The 20,132-nt window shown below is 39.3% G+C and overlaps 1 long non-coding RNA gene across 2 annotated transcripts in view; it reads left to right on the forward strand.

Moving 5' to 3' along the window:
• Positions 1-19,537, forward strand: part of LOC309659733 — a 48,394-nt gene extending 28,857 nt beyond the window's left edge. For both annotated transcript variants that reach the window (XR_014262922.1, XR_014262923.1), the window contains 2 exons: positions 17,459-17,578; positions 18,648-19,537. This is a non-coding gene — a long non-coding RNA (uncharacterized lncRNA). The remainder of the gene's footprint in view (positions 1-17,458; positions 17,579-18,647) is intronic.
• The last annotated feature ends 595 nt before the right edge of the window (positions 19,538-20,132 follow it).

The raw sequence follows: 20,132 nt of genomic DNA on the forward strand, positions 1-20,132 counted from the left end.
CTTTTTGTATATATTGCATGGTATTAACTTCTGGGGACACAGATTTAACTAAGTCAGGATTCTGATCACTGGCACGTGGTAGCTTATCTTGAATAATACAGCTGACCCTTGAACAACATGGGTTTGAACTGCATGGGTGCAACTTATACTCAGTTTTTTCAATAAATATACAGGCCCTCAGTATCTACGGGGTTCCATATCCGTGGATTCAACCAATCACAGATCATGTAATATTTATGATCTGGATCTGCAGTTGGATGAATCCATAGATTTGGAGTCTGTGGATAGCAAGGGCAAATACGGGACTCAAGCATCCATGGATTCTGGTATCTGTGGTGGGTCCAATCCCCCTCAGATTCTGATGACTGTAATTGCCCTTTCCAACTTTAGGATCAGTGACCAAAAGGTACCACCTAAGTCTTTTTTCCTCTACTGTGTCTAGGATTAAAAACAAAGATTGACTTAGTCTTTGATAATTTTGTGTTTGTTTAGTCTTTCTGCTAAGAAACTCCAGATGCTTTATAGACATTAGCATGTTTATCTTGAAATGACTACTCCCTTTGTGTCAAAACTGAACTAAACAATACTTTCATTTTATCTATAAATGAATGAATTTATTAATTTTGCTTTTCTCTTGTGGTTTTCTCTCTGTAAGAGTACTTGTTTTTTTGTGAGGAAAGGGACCATGTTTTACCTATTTTTGTATCACCAGGACCAGCCATGGCTTTAGGCACCTCATAAGCACTCTATAAGTGTTTCTACAATGGATTAAAAAACAATTCTGTAAAACATTTCATGCTTTTAAGCGTAAAAACTAGAAATGTTTTTCCAGAGTAGTTCTTTATAAATTTTTATCAATAAAGGCATTTAGGTTTAAGTCCTATGAACTAAACTGCACCTTAGTTAATCCCCACCCCAGTATCTTTTCTTCCAGACATAATTTGAAATCAGTGATACATTCTAATTCATAAAACTAATCTCTAGTGTTACATCCTGTCTGCCTCATTCACTAGCTTTCCAACAATAATCTGAAGTAGTCAGCATGTAGTAATCAGGAAACCTTTACTGGCGTGCTTCCAGGCCCTAGTCATCGTTTATGAGCCTTAACACTATTAAGTCACATCGACTTAGGCTCAACCACATGAATGAAAATTCCACGATACTCTAAGCCACTATGTGCAGGTCCACAATTTACAAAGAGGCTGTACTTAGAAGTTCGTTTTCACATCAGTGTCTGCAGCTTGGAGAGCATTTTCATAAATTCCCAAACTAGCCCATCAAATCCTTTTGTAAACTTTATTTAAAGACAGCTGAATCATAAATGCTAATAGTTGTACTCAAAGTTACGGATTCTGGGTCGTGGACCTCTGGTGCAGGACACTGGGGAGTAGGGATGGGGTTTGTCAAAGAGAGATGTATACCCCGAGGGCCTGAATAGACCAGTGTAGCAAATCCCCCAGTCTTTGCAAAGCCTATGCAGCACCACTGGGGGCACACACATTTACATTACTTTCGGGTCACACATACCTTCCGGAGCCCAACAGCAGGACGAAGGCAGAGGGCTGGCTTCCCAATGTCTAGACTTACAGCTTTCTTTGGACAGCCCTGCCACCTTTTCTCTAAAGGGCCAGATAGTAAGTATTTTAGGCTTTTTAGGCCATACAGTCCCTGTCACAACTCTGCTGCTGTGGTGTGAAAGCAGCCAAACATGATACATAAACATATGAGCATAGCTGTGTTATAGTAAAACTTTACTAACATACTGAAATTTGAATTTTATATAATTTTCACTTGTCACAAATATTATACTTCTTTTGAGGTTTTTTTTTCCCCCCCAACCATTTAAAAATATAGAAACATTCTTAGCTGTGCTGGACAAAATAGACAGAAGGCTGGATTTGGCCCACAGGCCATAGGGTGCCAACCCTGCTTTGAAACAATCTGTGTTTGAGACTTCCCTGGTGGTCCAGTGGTTAAGAATCTGCTTTCCAATGCAGGGGATGTGGGTTCGATCTGGGGAACTAAGATCCCACATGCTGTGGGGCAACTAAGCCCACGCGCCACAACGAGAGCCCTCGCGCCCTGGAGCCCATGCGCCACAGCTAGAGAGAAGCCTGCACGCCGCACGAACAGCCCGCGTCCCACAACTAAGACCCGACGCAGCCATAAATAAATAAATAAGTAAATAAATAAATATTAAGCAAAAGCATCCGTGTTTAACTTCACATTTGCTAAAATTCTCTTTCTGCCTCGTGTTCCGTCTCCCTCATGCACGCTGAACTCCTGTTTTGTTCTAAATCCCCTGCAGGACGATACTAGGCCAAAGTATCCCATGCTCTGATGTGTCTAAATTTTCCTTCCTGCCTTCCCATTTCCCAGGTACAGCTTTCCAGATAGTTCTTAAGAAAAATTAAATGGATTCACCAAGAAGTGCTGTTGCCAGAGTATTCTCTAGAAAATACAAATCTGGACCTGTCTTCCCAGTTCCAACATTTCCCTATCTTTCCTTTGACTAAAAGAAATTATTTAATCTTTTAAAGTCAGCTGTTAAGTCCTTGGCCACCTGGCTGTCATCTCCCATCAGATCTTGTTCCTTATCAGTTCTGTGATTCTCACATGCACTACACACCCTGTGGCCAGGCCAATTGTTTCCTCATTGCCAAGCAGGGCAGTTTTTTGCCCTTTTGCCCTCGTGCAGACCACTCTTTCTGTAATTCTTTGACCCCTCTTCCCTGATATGGAACTTCAGTTGACCCTCCAAGGCCCAGCTCTAAAGTCACACTCACAGTGAAGCCTTTGCTAATACCTTAAGAAATCGCTTTATAAAAACAACTATAATGTATATATATATATTAAATTAATTAACTTATTTATTTTTGGCTTGTGTTGGGTCTTCGTTGCTGCGTGCAGGCTTTCTCTAGTTGCGGCGAGCGGGGGCTACTCTTCGTTGTGGTGAGCAGGCTTCTCATTGCAGTGGCTTCTCTTGTTGCGGAGCACGGGCTCTAGGTGCGCGGGCTTCAGTAGTTGTGGTGCACAGGCTCAGTAGTTGTGGCTCACAGGCTGTAGAGTGCAGGCTCAGTAGTTGTGGCGCACGAGCTTAGTTGCTCCGTGGCATGTGGGATCTTCCCGGACCGGGGCTCGAACCTGTGTCCCCTGCACTGGCAAGTGGATTCTTAACCACTGCACCACCAGGGAAGTCCCTATAATGTATTATTTATTATGACATATAACACTCTGTGGTGTAACTATCTGTTTATATACCTTTTCTTCCTGCCAGACTGGTTTCAGGTGGTTAGGGATTGTGTTTTCTTCATCTTCACTGATACCTTCCTCTACAACCTGCAGGTCCTAGCCCAGATTTGGCAAATAGTGTATTCCTATGATAGGTATTAAATTTAACCCTCCAAGAGAGTTTAATGTTTTCACTTTTAGAAGTGTCTATTCGTTAACTCTAGTGAATTTCGAACTGGCAGAGTTTCAGGCTATAGTAAAATAAAGTGAACACATTTGGGCATAAAAAATAAATACGCTGTTTGTCCTCAGGGTCAGCTTCCCCAAGGGGTGTCCATGGTTTACAGTCCTTGTTTCTTTCTGGTCCCGCAGGCTCACCATCACATCCAATGTCCCCATGACCTTCATGGGTAAGGCTTCAGGTCTGAGGAGGGAAGTGGAGTGAGAGGAACTGCCATTCAAACTACCAGCCAGCTGTCACTTGTTTGAAAGCTAGTGACGGAGGCAATACCTGGTACTGCTATTTTCCTTACCTACCACATCCGGGGAGCAGAGTAGGGTTTAAATGGGAGTGACACAGACTCTGAAGTGTGTCACTTGGAATTAAATAATTTTACTAAATGCAGAAAGAGTTAGGGAAATCAACAACTTTTAGTCTAAAATAAATGGCAGTGATACAATGAAGGTCCTGTCAGGAAGGTAAAATGCAAACAATTTTCTGATTTCTCCTTGGAAACTTTTCTACCTTTTAGACCTATTCAATCTGATTTCTAAGGGGAAAAAAAAGTAAAACTAAAAACAACAGAAAGAATTTTCATTAGATATTTTTAAATGGTTATTAACTAATTTGTATTCTTTTCCTGGTTAGCAACGTAGTTTCACCTTGATTACTATTTTGATTTTGACATCCCTGAAATTTAGAAGTAGAGATTTGATTATCTATGGATTATAGCAACGTTCCAAACCTGGTTTTCTTTCAACTTTCTAAACAGGACATTGTGGACTCATTTCATCTTCCCATTGCAGGAATTACAGACTAACTTTTTTTAAATCTATTTAAAAATTTTTCATTTATATACAATTTTAAAAGATTGCTTTCCATTTACAGTTATTGCAAAATATTGGTTATACACCCTGTGTTGTACAATACATCCTTGAGCCTATCTTACACCCAATAGTTTGTACACCCCCCTCTTCCAACTTCATACTGCACCCCTCCCTGGAAACAAACAAATTTTTTTTTTTAAACATCTTTATTGGAGTATAATTGCTTTACAGTGTTGTGTTATACAGTTTCGGCTGTATAACAAAGTGAATCAGCTATATGCATACGTATATCCCCATATCCCCTCCCACTTGTGTCTCCCTCCCACCCTCCCTATCCCACCCCTCTAGGTGGTCGCAAAGCACCGAGCTGATCTCCCTGTGCCATGCAGCTGCTTCCCACTAGCTATCTGTTTTACATTTGGTAGTGTATATATGTCAATGCTACTCTCTTACTTCATCCCAGCTTACCCTTCCTCCTCCCCATGACCTCAAGTCCATTCTCTGTGTCTGTGTCTTTACTCCTGTCCTGCCCCTAGGTTCTTCAGAACCATTTTTTATTTTTAGATTCCATATATATGTGTTAGCATATGGTATTTTTTTTCTCTTTCTGACTTACTTCACTCTGTATGACAGAACCTAGGTCCATCCACCTCCCTACAAATAACTCAATTTTGTTTCTCTTTATGGCTGAGTAATATTCCATTGTATATATGTGCCACATCTTCTTTATCCCTTCATCTGTCACTGATGGACACTTAGGTTGCTTCCATGTCTTGGCTACTGTAAATAGTGCTGCAATGAACATTGTGATACATGACTCTTTTTGAATTATGGCTTTCTCAGGGTGAATGTAGTGGGATTGTTGGGTCATATGGTAGTTCTATTTTTAGATTTTTAAGGAACCTCCATACTGTTCTCCATAGTGGCTGTACCAATTTACATTCCCACCAACAGTGCAAGAGGGTTCCCTTTTCTCCACACCCTCTCCAGCATTTATTGTTTGTAGATTTTTTGATGATGGCCATTCTGACTGGTGTGAGGTGATACCTCATTGTAGTTTTGATTTGCATTTCTCTAATGATTAGTGATGTTGAGCATCCTTTCCTGTGTTTGCTGGCAATCTGTATATCTTCTTTGGAGAAATGTCTATTTAGGTCTTCAGCCCATTTTTGGATTGGGTTGTTTGTTTTTTTGATATTGAGCTGCATGAGCTGCTTCTATATTTTGGAGATTGATCCTTTGTCAGTTGCTTCATTTCCAAATATTTTCTCCCATTCTGAGGGTTGTCTTTTCGTCTTGTTTATGGTTCCTTTGCTGTGCAAAAGCTTTTAAGTTTCATTAGGTCCCATTTGTTTATTTTTGTTTTTATTTCCATTTCTCTAGGAGCTGGGTCATAAAGGATCCTGCTGTGATTTATGTCATAGAGTGTTCTGCCTATGTTTTCCTCTAAGAGTTTTATAGTGTCTGGCCTTATATTTAGATTTTTAATCCATTTTGAGTTTATTTTTGTGTATAGTGTTAGGAAGTGTTCTAATTTCATTCTTTTACATGTAGCTGTCCAGTTTTCCCAGCACCACTTATTGGAGAGGCTGTCTTTTCTCCACTGTATACTCTTGCCTCCTTTGTCAAAGATAAGGTGACCATATGTGCGTGGCTTTATCTCTGGGCTTTCTATCCTGTTCCATTGATCTATATTTCTGTTCTAGTGCAAGTACCATACTGTATTGATTACTGTAGCTTTGTAGTATAGTCTGAAGTCAGGGAGCCTGATTCCTCCAGCTCCGTTTTTCTTTCTCAAGATTGCTTTGGCTATTTGGGGTCTCTTGTGTTTCCATACAAATTGTGGAATTTTTTTGTTCTAACTCTGTGAAAAATGCCATTGGTAATTTGATAGGGATTGCACTGAATCTGTAGATTGCTTTGGGTAGTATAGTCATTTTCACAATATTGCTTCTTCCAATCCAGGAACATGGTATATCTCTCCATCTGTTTGTATCATCTTTAATTTCTTTCATCAGTGCCTTATAGTTTTCTGCATACAGGTCTTTTGTCTCCTTAGGTAGGTTTCTTCCTAGGTATTTTATTCTTTTTGTTGCAATGGTAAATGGGAGTGTTTCCTTAATTTCTCTTTCAGATTTTTCATCATTAGTGTATAGGAATGCAAGAGATTTCTGTGCATTAATTTTTTATCCTGCTGCTCTACCAGATTCATTGATTAGCTCTAGTAGTTTTCTGGTAGCATCTTTAGAATTCTCTATGTATAGTATCATGTCATCTGCAAACAGTGACAGCTTTACTTCTTCTTTTCCGATTTGGATTCTTTTATTTCATTTTCTTCTCTGACTGCTGTGGCTAAAACTTCCAAAAGTGTGTTGAATAATAGTGGTGAGAGTGGGCAACCTTGTCTTCTTCCTGATCTTAGAGGAAATGGTTTCAGTTTTTCACCATTGAGACCGATGTTGGCTGTCGGTTTGTCATATATGAGCTTTATTATGTTGAGGTAGGTTCCCTCTATGACTACTTTTTGGAGAGTTTTTATCATAAACGGGTGTTGAATTTGGTCGAAAGCTTTTTCTGCATCTATTGAGATTATAATATGGTTTTTATTCTTCAATTTGTTAATATGGTGTATCATATTGATTGATTTGCGTATATTGAAGAATCCTTGCATTCCTGGGATAAACCCCACTTGATCATGGTGTATGATCCTTTTAATGTGCTGTTGGATTCTCTTTGCTAGTATTTTGTTGAGGATTTTTGCATCTATGTTCATCAGAGTTATTGGCCTGTAGTTTTCTTTTTTTTGTGATACCTATATCTGGTTTTGGTATCAGGGTGATGGTGGCCTTGTAGAATAGTTTGGGATTGTTCCTCCCTCTGCTATATTTTGCAAGAGTTTGAGAAGAATAGGTATTAGCTCTGCTCTAAATTTGATAGAATTCGCCTGTGAAGCCATCTGGGCCTGGGCTTTTGTTTGTTGGAAGATTTTTAATCACAGTTTCAATTTCAGTGCTTGTGATTGGTCTATTTATATTTTTTATTTCTTCCTGGTTCAGTCTCGGAAGGTTGTGCTTTTCTAAGAATTTGTCCATTTCTTCCAGGTTTCCATTTTATTGGCATATAGTTGCTTGTAGTAACCTCTCATGATCCTTTGTATTTCTGCAGTGTCAGTTGTTACTTCTCCTTTTTCATTTCTAATTCTGTTGATTTGAGTCTTCTCCCTTTTTTTCTTGATGAGTCTGGCTAATGGTTTATCAATTTTGTTTATTTTCTCAAAGACCCAGCTTTTAGTTTTACTGATCTCTGCTGTCGTTTCCTTCATTTCTTTTTCATTTATTTCTGATCTGATCTTTATGATTTCTTTCCTTCTGCTAACTTTGGGGGTTTTTTGTTCTTCTTTCTTTAATTGCTTTAGGTGTAAGGTTACATTGTTGATTTGAGATGTTTCTTGTTTCTTGAGGTAGGACTGTATTGCTATAAACTTCCCGCTTAGAACTGCTTTTGCTGCATCCCATAGGTTTTAAGTCATCGTGTTTTCATTGTCATTTGTTTTTAGGTATTTTTTTGATTTCCTCTTTGATATCTTCAGTGATCTCTTGGTTATTTAGTAGCATATTGTTTAGCCTCCATGTGTTTTTATTTTTTAGTTTTTTTCCTGTATTTGATGTCTATTTCCATAGCATTGTGGTCGGAAAAGATACTTGATACGATTTCAATTTTCTTAAATTTACCAAGACTTGATTTGTGACCCAAGATATGGTCTGTCCTGGAGGATGTCCATGAGCACTTGATAAGAAAGTATATTCTGTTATTTTTGGATGGAATGTCCTATAAATATTAATTAAGTCCATCTTGTTTAATGTGTCATTTAAAGCTTGTGTTTCCTTATTTATTTTCATTTTGGATGATCTGTCCATTGGTGAAAGTGGGGTGTTAAAGTCGCCTACTATGATTGTGTGACTGTTGATTTCCCCTTTTATGGCTGTTAGCATTTGCCTTATGTATTGAGGTGCTCCTATGTTGGGTGTATAAATATCTACAATTGTTAAATCTTCTTCTTGGATTGATCCCTTGATCATTATGTAGTGTCCTTCTTTGTTTCTTGTAATAGTCTTTATTTTAAAGTCTATTTTGTCTGATATGAGAATTGCTACTCCAGCTTTCTTTTGATTTCCTTTTGCATGGAATATCTTTTTCCATCCCCTCACCTTCAGTCTGTATGTGTCCCTAGAAATGGGTTTCTTGTAGACAGCATATGTATGGGTCTTGTTTTTGTATCCATTTAGCCAATCTGTGTCTTCTGGTTGGAGCACTTAATCCATTTACATTTAAGATAATTATTGATATGTATGTTCCTGTTACCATTTTCTTAATTGTTTTGGGTTTGTTTTTGGTGGCCTTTTCCTTCTCTTGTGTTTCCTGCCTAGAGATGTTCCTTTAGCATTTGTTGCAATGCTGGTTTGGTGGTGCTGAATTCTCTTAGCTTTTGCTTGTCTGTAAAGCTTTTAATTTCTCTGTTGAATCTAAGTGAGATCCTTGCTGGATAGAGTAATCTTGGTTGTAGGTTTTTCCCTTTCATCACTTTAAATATGCCTTGCCACTCCCTTCTGTCTTAGAGTTTTTGCTGAAAAATCAGCTGTTAACTTTATGGGGATTCCTTTGTATGTTATTTGTTGCTTTTCCCTTGTGCTTTTAATATTTTTTCTTTGTATTTAATTTTTGATAGTTTGATTAATATGTGTCGGCATGTTTCTCTGCGTTTATCCTGTATTGTACTCTCTGTGCTTCCTGGACTTGATTTTTACTATTTCCTTTCCCATGTTAGGGAAGTTTTTGACTATAATTTCTTCAAATATTTTCTCAGACCCTGTCTTTTTCTCTTCTTCTGCAACCCCTATAATTCGAACGTTGGTGGGTCTAATGTTGTCCCAGAGCCCTCTGAGACTGTCCTCAGTTTTTTTCATTCTTTTTTCTTTATTCTACTCCCTGTCAGTTTTTTCCACCATTTTATCTCCCAGCTCACTTATCCATTCTTCTGCCTCAGTTATTCTGTTATTGATTCCTTCTAGAGTATTTTTAGTTTCAGTAATTGTGTTGTTCATCAATGTTTGTTTGCTCTTTAGTTCTTCTAGATCCTTGTTAAATGTTTCTTGTATTTTCTCCATTCTGTTTTCGAGATTTTGGATCATCTTTACTATCATTACTCTGAATTCTTTTTCAGGTAGGTTGCCTATTTCGTTTTCATTTATTTGGTGTTGTAGGTTTTAAACTTGCTCCTTTGTTACAAATATTTTTGTCATTTCTTTTTTTTTACTGGGTGGTGCTGTATTCCTGTCTTACTGGTTGTTTGGTGTGTGATGTCCAGCACTGGAGTTTGCAGGCAGTTGGATAGAGCTGGGTCTTGGTGCTGAGTTGAGGACCTCTGGGAGGCCTCACTCCAATTGATATTCCCTGGGGTCTGAGGTTCTCTGTTAGTCCAGTGTTTGGGCTTGGAGCGCCACCACAGGAGCTCGGGCCTGACCTCTGGCCTGGGAACCAAGATCCCACAAGCTTCGTGGTGCAGTGAAAAAAAAAAACGAAGGAAGAAAGAAAGAGAAAAAGGAGCGGTACAATATCAAAGAATAAAAAACAAAATAAAATTAAAAAGATAAAAAATATATTAGGGAAAATAAAACTATAATGGAAACAACTGCAACAACGTAAAATAAAACCACAACAGAAAAAAGAAAAAAAAGGGGGGGGGGGCGAACAAGCCAAAAGGAGAGAACAATAACAAAGTATAAAGAATAAAATAAAATTAGGAAAATAAAAGATTTATTAGGAAAAATAAAAATATAAAAGAATCAACAACAATGAATCAACAAGGTAAAACAGAACCCCAATCTAAAAGAGGAAAAAAGAAAAAAAAAAAAAAAAAGCCTTGGCTGTGGGGGTGGAGCTTAGGCAGGGGCAGGGTTTAGGGTGGGGCGGGAGGGGTGACGTTCAAGCGTGGGGCGGGGCCTTTACTTAGGACCTGCGCAGAATGGGAGAGGCAGCACGTCAGAAGGAGGGCCTCTGGAGTGTGGAGTTCCCGAGTTTGGAGGTAGCGCCCTGAGTGAGGGTGTGTGGGTGGGGCTTGGGTTCTGCACGGCAGGAGGGAGGCTCCAAGGGCAGAGGATTAGGCCCAGGAGCCCAACAGGCTTCCCGGTGCCTATGTGGACAGGGAAAGCACTGGCCCTGTTCCCTTCCATTCTGCTGTGTCCTTCCCCCACCATCTCCCCCAGGGTCTCCCCCGTCACCGCTGGACCCCTAACCGTGGGTGGGTCCTGCTGGGTGTAGGAACTCCATCCCTACCCCAGCCACCCCTCAGGGGTGCCAGTCCCAGAGGTCCAGCCTTTACTTTTGCTCCAGCTTTCCTCCCTCCCATTTCCTCTGGACCCACACGGCTGGAAGGGGCCTCGGTGGGCAGAGGATCAGGCCCCGGGATCTCAGCAGGTTCCTGGGGGTCCAAGTGGGCAGGGGAAACCTGGCCACACTCCCTTTTGATCCTCTGCCCTCCCAGGGGTTCCCCAACTTAGCCCTTCAGGCGTGGGATCCCTTCCCCTCCCCCAGCCGCCCCTCAGGGGCGCCAGTCCTGTCCTGCCTCCACTTCTCCTCCCCCCTCACTCTCCCCACGCCCCATGTCCTACCCGGTCGCTGGGGGCTTCCTCCCATCCCCTTAGGTGTCTGTGGTCCCCCACTGGTGCCTGGTAGGGGCCCTAGTTGTGAGGAGACATGAATTCCACATCCTCCTAGTACACCATCTTACACAAACTAATTTCTAAATGAGTCTAAAATAGGTGTTCATAACCTGGAAACTGTGGGCCCTTGAAGAAGCCAAAAAGACAACCAGACGTGCTTCTTGCCTTCATGAAACATTCCTATTTATGCATTATTTATACTCTAGGCCGTTTGGCTATCATTTCTGAATTATTAAGCCCGCAACACTTTGCATCATGTTTGGTGCTCAATAAATGTTGGCTGAATATTAATAGAGGAAGGAGACCAAGAGTTTTAAGATGCTGGGGAGAAAAATAAATAATAAATGTAGTTGGTCACGAGTGAACCGAAAATAAATGACTCACTGACTGCCAATATGGGAAGTTCTTATTGGAGGAAAGCAGTACAATTATTCAGCAGTACAGGGACGAAGTTATTAAGTTTAGAAAGAGCCCAGTTGAATTTGTATTTCTTGGGGTCCTTTCAGATATCAGCATGGATTTATTTATTAGTCAGGTTAGTTTGATGTCCCAACCAAGGGAGCTTAGATATGATGAAGGAGGGGAGAGCAGGACAGTAGTCTAGGGAGACAAACTGCAGGCAAGAGCAAAATTTGGGGAAGAAACATTGCTGAAAATAATTCCCCACTGGATACACTGGCCTAACGGAGGGTAAAAACACTCTAACTCCAGGATCTTTGGGTCTTTGGAACATGGAAATGAAACCTTTAAAAAAAAAAAAATCTCTTTTTAATGGAAATGAATGTTAAAAAGCTAATTTTTTTTTAACACTTCTTGTGATATGAGGTACATTTTAAAAACTTGGGGGAAAAAAAGTCCTAAAACAAGTTTGGATCAGTTTAACTTTAGAATGTCAGTTTAACTTTATATCGGCCTTGGGTCTCCTCTGAGTTGACTTCTCAAAAGCAAAATCTACTTTGTGTAGTTAGGTTAGAAACTGTGTTAACACATACTATTTTAAAAGAATCCAGAGCCTCAATGAAATTAGAACTGTAATGGGATCTAGGGCATTATCTGTAACATTTGAACAGCTTTTCTTCAGCAGGCCTGCTACATAGTTGAAATAAATTCCTGCAGAAGGTATTGCAGGATCTTTCTGGTTAAGTGCACTAAACTTTGCTTAAGTATTCCATGCTGATACTTTTTTTTTTTTTTTTAGCAAATAGAAGTAGAGAGACCAGATTCCAACAGTGGCCGCCATGGCCCACTTTTGAATTCCTGGCAACTAAAGATTGTTTGATAAGTATCTTCAGCCCAAGTTACAAATTCAAAGGTTTTCTTCAACAAGGGTAGAAAACAGGCACAAGGGTTTATCTTCTATCAGATGGCACAGCTGCTATCTTCAGGGCTGGCGGAGTCAATGAGATTAGGAGAAAGGCAGGTATTTAGATAAAGAAGAGTTTATCAGAACAGGAGTCTTACCACTGGACATTCAATCTAGCTTTTAACAATCCAAAAAGAACTAGTTTAATCGGCCTTTCCCAGCATTACTATGGGGTCTGTTAAAGAGAGCTGCATATGGTAATGATGTATCACAACATTCTGTAGATCAAGATCACAAGGAAACTTTGAAATTAATTCATCAAGACAGTGAAATTTCATTTGATCAATATCTCCTTTTTTCCCCTCTTTAAATAAATTCTTATTCCTGGTCTTTATTTTATGGTGGTTACTTCTCTTGTAATGTAACTCTACATAGGGTTTTGAAAAGTGACACACTCATTTTCAGTCATGATTTGTTTAAAAAGTGAATATATGAGGAGTATTATAAAAAACTATAGACCCTTATACCTACAAATATAGATAATTTAATACATTTCCTAGCTCTTTCTTTTCCTTAACAATTTACCTATATAATTTTTACATGATAATTGATATAATTGTGTCAGCTTTTTTTTAATATAACATTACTTCACATCTCAATGTGTTCATATTTTAATTTCTTAAGTTACATTGTAATCTACAGAAATAACAGTTTGTTAAAATGTTTCTGATTGCAGGCTCAATTTTTACAATTGATAAGTGAGTAGATCTAACAATAAGGATAATTCTGTATATGTTATATTATTAAGGAGTCTGTATACTGACACTATCATAGGAAACACTGTTTTTTCTTTGTAAAGAAGTAACTGAGAAGCACAAGATGTGGTACAATTATACTGTTGTTTTGATTAATCATTTTCTTCTGTGACAATTAACTCAGATTGTAAATTTTAAGATTATACAAAAGGAAACACAGGAAGATGTAACTTATCACAGATCTTTAATTTGCTAACAGTTATAAGTGGGCCACTGGAGACAAATTATAATGGGCCTTTATCTCATCTTTTTCACGAAATTGTGTTTGGCAGGCTGTTCTGACCCTATACCCACTGCCAATGTTTGTTTTTTTTTTTCTTAATGACCAACTATTTTCTCTGCAACAGAATTTGTTCACTCTAAGTCTAAGGTGGCTGGCATCTTCTAACTAATACTATGAGGGTCGCACATATTTAATAGATTGAAAGGATGGTCTTTTATAAAAACTAATTATTTACATGTGTTGTATAAGAGGGAGGATGGAGACATTCCATGGCACTAATAGTGTGAGCTTTCTGAAGTCTTCATTTTTAAATCTCCTCTGACTAACCAGTAGTAATGATTCCTCCAGTGATTTGGGTGTGCTACTTCCTCATTCCTGTACATATAGAACAGCAAATAGTTAAATAGCAAGTTCCACAGGCAAAGTGCTGTTGTAGGCACTTTACTTACATTAATTATTTAATCCTTCCAACAACACTGCGGCAAGTATACTATTAATAGCTCCATTTTATAGTGAGGAAAATCAGGTATAGAGAGGTTAAGTAACTTGCTCAAGGTCACTGCTAATCACGGGGCGGGGGGGTAAGACTCAGACAGTCTTGCATCAGAGCCCATGTTCTTCACCATATGCGCAGCATCTCACAGGCCAGGGCAGGAAACTGGCACACACAAGACATCATGCTATCTTTTAATATTGAGTAAGAGAGGATTAATAAAAGATCAACATTCATCATCTTGAAATGGAAAAGTAGACAAAAAATTGGGGAGAGAAATTCATCCTAGGTGGCCACTTATTCAAGTCAGTATCTGTGCTCTTTCCTCTTACGATTACAGCTTACACTGGCACTGCATGGAATGTCATATATCATCTTTAAAAATTCCTCTGAAAATATGTCTTCTACATAGGAATACTATGTTTCCCTTACACTTGGCAGCTTGCATATTTGTTTATGGTACTAAGTCGTTTTGCAATTCCTTAAATCATTTTCAACCTTTTGAGAAGGGGTATCATTAGTCTTAGGGTCACTTCAAAAGCAGCTATCTGTCAAATCTTTGGATATGATAGAACACGGGTCAGTTATCTACAGCAGGGGCGAGGGCAGATGAGGGGAGGTAGGGATCTGGAGCTACAGGCCCCCGTGGGGCTGATACAGGCAGGAAAGAAGTTCTTTCTGGCCAGTGGATTCCAGGAACGCAGGAGCATGCGATGTTGTGAAGAGAAAAGAGCATGGGATTTGGAGCCAGGAGGCTTAAATCTGAGCATTGACGCAACAAACGCTAACTACACGAGCTCATGTGAGTTATTTAACTTTTCACTGTTCTGGATTTTTTTTATGGCTGTTAGGATTAAATAAGAAAATAGATTGTGTGCTCTGTGAACTATAAATTATTAAGTACATTTGAGCTAATTAAAAAAAAAAAAAGATGGACAGTGGGCACTAAATTAGACAATCAAGCTGAGCCTGAATCACTGATGTGGCATAATAGCGGTGCCCTAGCCGGTGGTCAGGTGCCATGATGGGTAATCCAGATCTGAGCGAGAGTTGGAATCTTAGATCTCAAGGACATCGGTGAGCAGCTATCAGAACTCCAGCCTCTGGTCTGGGGTTCAGGCAGAAAGCCCCAAGTTTAAGTATATTAAGATGCTAGGCAAAACTTTGGGTATTTAAATAGGTCGTAACAAAGCCACTGCCCAGATTCTGGGTCATAATATCATCTGTGAGAACAGCAGGGATTCCTTGAGTCTGCATCCCAATATTTGGCTAAAGTGCCACCAATCCTTTTATCAGGCTCTGACCATGGGATGTAATGGCTGCCAAGTCTGGGAACCTGATACTAGTCTCCCAAACTAATGGACCACACATGATTCTTGGATTACAGAAATAGAGACAGCTTCAAGGGGGTGGAAAATGAGGACTCAAAGGTGACTTTGTGGTTTTTAGCCAGGGTGGCTGGGGCCACAGATATCTCATTTACAAAGGTTGCTAAGTTGGGGGCCAAAGGTGAGAAAGAAGGGAGATGGGAGAAGAGTAATATTCTGGAAAGGCAGGATCATGGTTGCATAGTCATGAGTTGCTGTTGATACCATACACCTAGAACTCAAAAGGAAAATTAGGACCAGAGGTGTGAGTTTGAGACTGTTCACACAATAGTTGCCTCTAAGCCCTTGGAAAGTGTTTAGTTTCCTGGGGCTGCCATAACGAATTACCACAAACTAAGTGGCTTAAACAGCAGAAATTTATCATCTCACAGTTGTGGAGTCTAGAAGTCTGAAATCAAGGTATCAGCAGGGTTGGTTCCTTCTGAGGGCCTGAGGGGAGAATCTGTTACATCCCTCTCTCCTGGCTTCTGGTAGCTCAGGTGTTCTTTGGCTTGTAGATTGTATTTTCTTTGTGTATTCACATAGTCTCCCCTCTATTCATGTCTGTGTCTGTGTCCAAATGTTGCCCTTTTATTAGGACACAGTCATATTAGATTAGAACCTGCACAAATGACCTCATCTTAACTTGATGCTTTGAAAAGACCCTATTTTCAAATAAGTTCACATTCACAGGCACTGGGGGTTAAGACTTCAGCATCTTTTTGGAGGACACAATTTAACCCATAACAGAGGAAAGATGGTTCCTGGGGAATGTAGAATAAGCAAGGAGGGGGGCTGAAGTAAGGCCTTTGAACTTGTGAGCATGAACAAAGGCATAGAAGACTGAAGAAGGAGATGTAACTATCTCATGGAAATAGGAGGAGAACCAAGAAAAATGTAGTAGCCAAGAGAAGGAAAGTTTCACATAAAAAGGATCATGATTTTAAATGATAGAGAAAAAATTAGGCAGTTGAATGAGGACTAAGAAAAGATAGCTGGATTTGGTGATCAGGAGGTCACTGATGTCCATTATAAGAAGTGTGTGTGTGGGCTTTCCTGGTGGCGCAGTGGTTAAGAATCCACCTGCCAATGCAGGGGACACAGGTTCGAGCCCTGGTCCAGGAGGATCTCACATGCCGCGGAGCAACTAAGCCTGTGCACCACAACTACTGAGCCTGTGCTCTAGAGCCTGCGAACCACAACTACTGAAGCCCAGGTGCCTAGAGCCTGTGCTCCGCAACAAAGAGAAGCCACCGTAATGAGAAGCCTGTGCACCGCAACGAAGAGTAGCCCACTCTCTGCAACTAGAGAAAGCCTGCACACAGCAATGAAGACCCAATGCAACCAAAAATAAAATAAATAAAATTTTTTAAAAAATTTAAACAAAAAGATGCATTCAAATTTGAAAAAACAACAAAAAAAAAGTGTGTGTGACATAGTGTTTCTGGGATACCCCTCATGGGCTCTGTCTTAGTTTGGGCTGCTGTTGCAAAGTACCATAGACTGAGTGGCTTATAAACAAAACAGTTCATTTCTCAAGTTCTGAGGCTGGAAGTTCCAGATCAGTGTGCCAGCATGGTTGGTTCTGGTGAGAGCCCTCTTCCAGGTTATAGACTGCCAAATTCTCATTATATCCTCACCTGGAGGAAAGCAGAGAGGGGATGCGACCTCTCTTGTGACTCTTATAAGGGCACGAATTCCACTTGTGAGGGCTCCACTCTCATCACCTTATCTAATTCTAATTACTTCCCAAAGGCCCCACCTCCTAATACCATGACATTGAGGGGTAAAGTTTCAACATACGAATTTTAGAAGGACACATTCAGTCCATAACAGACTCAAATCTAAGCTCAGTCATTACCATGGGGGATGTTGGCACATTATTTAAACCCTCTATGTCTCAGTATTCTTATCTGTAAAATAGGGATGATAATAATAGTTTCTACCTCATAGAGTTGTTATGAAGATAAAATGAGCTGTGCTTAAAATAGTGCCATGTTATTTGTGTGCGTCAAAGGACACTATCAACAGAGTGAAAAGGCAACCCATGGAATGGGAGAAAATATTTGCAAATCATTTATCTGATAAGGGATTGAGTAGGTTTTAATAATTACAGGTATTCGATTTTTAAAGCCACTTTGCTTTTACAAAAGACCTACATTAGTACCCATTTTTGCTAACTGAAAAAAATCCAAAGAGGATTTTCCTTTTTATGAAAAAAGGCGAAAAGTGAAAATAGCATTCAGTGTTTGTTTTGCAGTAGCCCTTACAGACGCAACACATACCTTGAACTGTGCAGCGGTGAGAGTGGCGCCACCAAGCTCCTTTCCTGGGAACTACACTCAGCATTTCAGCCTCAAGCCACAAAGCTTTGAACTGTGTAAGTATCTCTGCTTTATCTCAATTTAGTCTGTGCATCTGTTAGCAAGAAGTGTCCTAAGGCAATTGCTTTGCCACTTTACCCCATTTTAGCTTAACATTTGGATATCGGGGGGAATCTGTAATTGCAACTAAATTAGTAGCATTAAAGGCTCTTAAACTTCAAGATCAAATATATTTCAAGTATTATGAAAATTAATGTTTAGATATAGAAGTGTTCCTGGCCAAAACCAGAAATGTAAAAACAGTTATCATATGTAAGTACCCCAAAATTTAAGCCTTTGATGGGGTTATTCTGAAATTAAATCTGAAGAATTAAACTAAGCAAATGGGAAAAAGAAATGAAAGCTCTATGGCTTTAATTATTTGTGTACTCTCATAATTTTGCTAAAATATCTTTTAATTGGAAAGGTAATTAAGATATTCTCAGCTTCTTAGTCAACTCAAACAAAATAAATACAGTCCTGCCTTTTTAGTAATTTCACAGTCTTTGTTTATTGAACTGTGCTATTAAGGTTAAGTTCTCAAATTAGTTTTCAGAACATTTCGTAGTTGCTGCAATATGATAAAACAATGGTTAAGCTTTCCATTTTTAGATATAAAGGGCCATTATGTATTCAAATGTTTATAGAGGTAAAACAAATTTTATTGGGCAATTCACAATTTAAAAAACACTTTGCATTGATGTGTTTAAAAAAATTAGTTTCCCCCAAATTTATCATTTCATGCTTATTTCATTTAGTAGGATAATAGGTTCTTTACTCTCACTCTACTTTCCTAGGATTTAGATACTGGATGATCCCGCCAGATTTTAATTTCTAGATAGGTATGAATGGAAGTTCAGATTATCCGATGAGATTAGTAATTAGATTTATATTTTCTTTATATAATATTCTGGTAAATTGAATGCTGGCTCCTAAAGATATCAGATCTTAATATCTGGAACTTTTTCTTTACCTTATTTGGGAAAAGGGTCTTCGCACATGTGATTATGTTAAGAATTTCGAGATGGGGAGATTATCTTGGATTATCTGTGTGGTCCCTAAGTGCCATCACATGTATCCTTACAGAAGACATGCAGAGGGGGCTTGAAAATTACACAGAGGACATATGAAGACAGAGGCACAGATTGGAGTGAAGAAGCCACAAGCCAAAGAATGCCTGTAGCCACCAGAAGCTGGAAAAGGCAAAGATTTCCCTCTGTAGCCTCCAGAGGAAGTGCAGCCCTGTGACACCTTGATTTTGGCCCAGTGATGTCAGTTTTTGAACTTCTAGCCTCCAGAACTGTAAGAGAATGAATTTCTGTTGTTTTAAGCTACCCAGTTTTGGTAATTGGTTATAGCAGCCACAGGAATCTAAAACAAATATAAACTTTTACAGTGGCAAATTTTCACCCAGTCACTTTAATGTTGCAGGTAGTTCTGATGTTTCCACAAAAACCCTGGAGAGGAATAGTCCTATGAGTTGAACTACAAGAATTCTATATTTAGGGAGATATAAAGAACTAGAAAAGGAATGTTGCTGACATGATGATTCAATAGAAATGGTATCCAATTGCATAAACTATTTCATTAGCCTTTAAGGTTTCTGTAAGGCCAAGAAGAAACTTCATAAATGTTAGAGAAATAAACACTGATTGAGTATTTTAATCTTCTTCCCATTAATTACTTAAAAAATTATTTTTCAAACTATAAAGATAGCATAATCACATTGAGTAACCTTTGCAAAATAGGCAGGAACAAATTCACATAAAATCCTCAATACAACTACTGTCATCGCTTAGTTATAATCACTTACATTCACTTTCTCCTTTTAAATGGTAGTAGTCATTTAATGCCTACACTATTGTATATTGATTTTTTTCACTTAATAAATATGCAACTTTTGCTATTGTTACTTAGTCTTTATAACTGTTTTTTTAAAAAGATAAAACAGTTTTAAAGATAAAACTGAGCACGGGCTCAGAGTAGTTGTGGCTCATGGGCTCTAGAGTGCAGGCTCAGTAGTTGTGACGCACGGGCTTAGCTGCTCTGCGGCATGTGGGATCTTCCTGGACCAGGGATCGAACCCGTGTCGCCTGCGTTGGCAGGCGGATTCTTAACCACTGCGCCACCAGGGAAGCCCAGGGCTGGATAATTCTTTGTTGTTGGGGGCTGTCTTATGCAATGGAGAATGTTTAGCAGCATCCTGGTTTCTATTCCACTTGATGCCAGCAGCTTTCCACTCACACAGTTGTGAGAACCAAAAATGTTTCCACACATTGCCAAATGTGACCTGGCAGGCAAAATATCCCCTGTTGATAATCATTGTCATAGACGCTAAGTTCAATCATTGGACAATCCAATACTAAAATCCAAGTTTGGTGCTTTTTATCCGCTTTTAATGGTCTTGTTCCACCATTTCTATGGAAACTTTTGAACTCATGGTAGTAAAATGGCTGCTGCATCTCCAAGTGTCACATATACATTTCTGGCAGGAGAAGATTAACAAATAATGAGAGGCAAGAACACTCCTCCCAAGGAGGCCATCTTTTTATTGAGAAGGGATGCCCTCCC

The sequence above is a fragment of the Balaenoptera physalus genome (assembly GCF_965194825.1).
Source record: "Balaenoptera physalus genome assembly, chromosome: 4".
Taxonomy (NCBI): domain Eukaryota; kingdom Metazoa; phylum Chordata; class Mammalia; order Artiodactyla; family Balaenopteridae; genus Balaenoptera; species Balaenoptera physalus.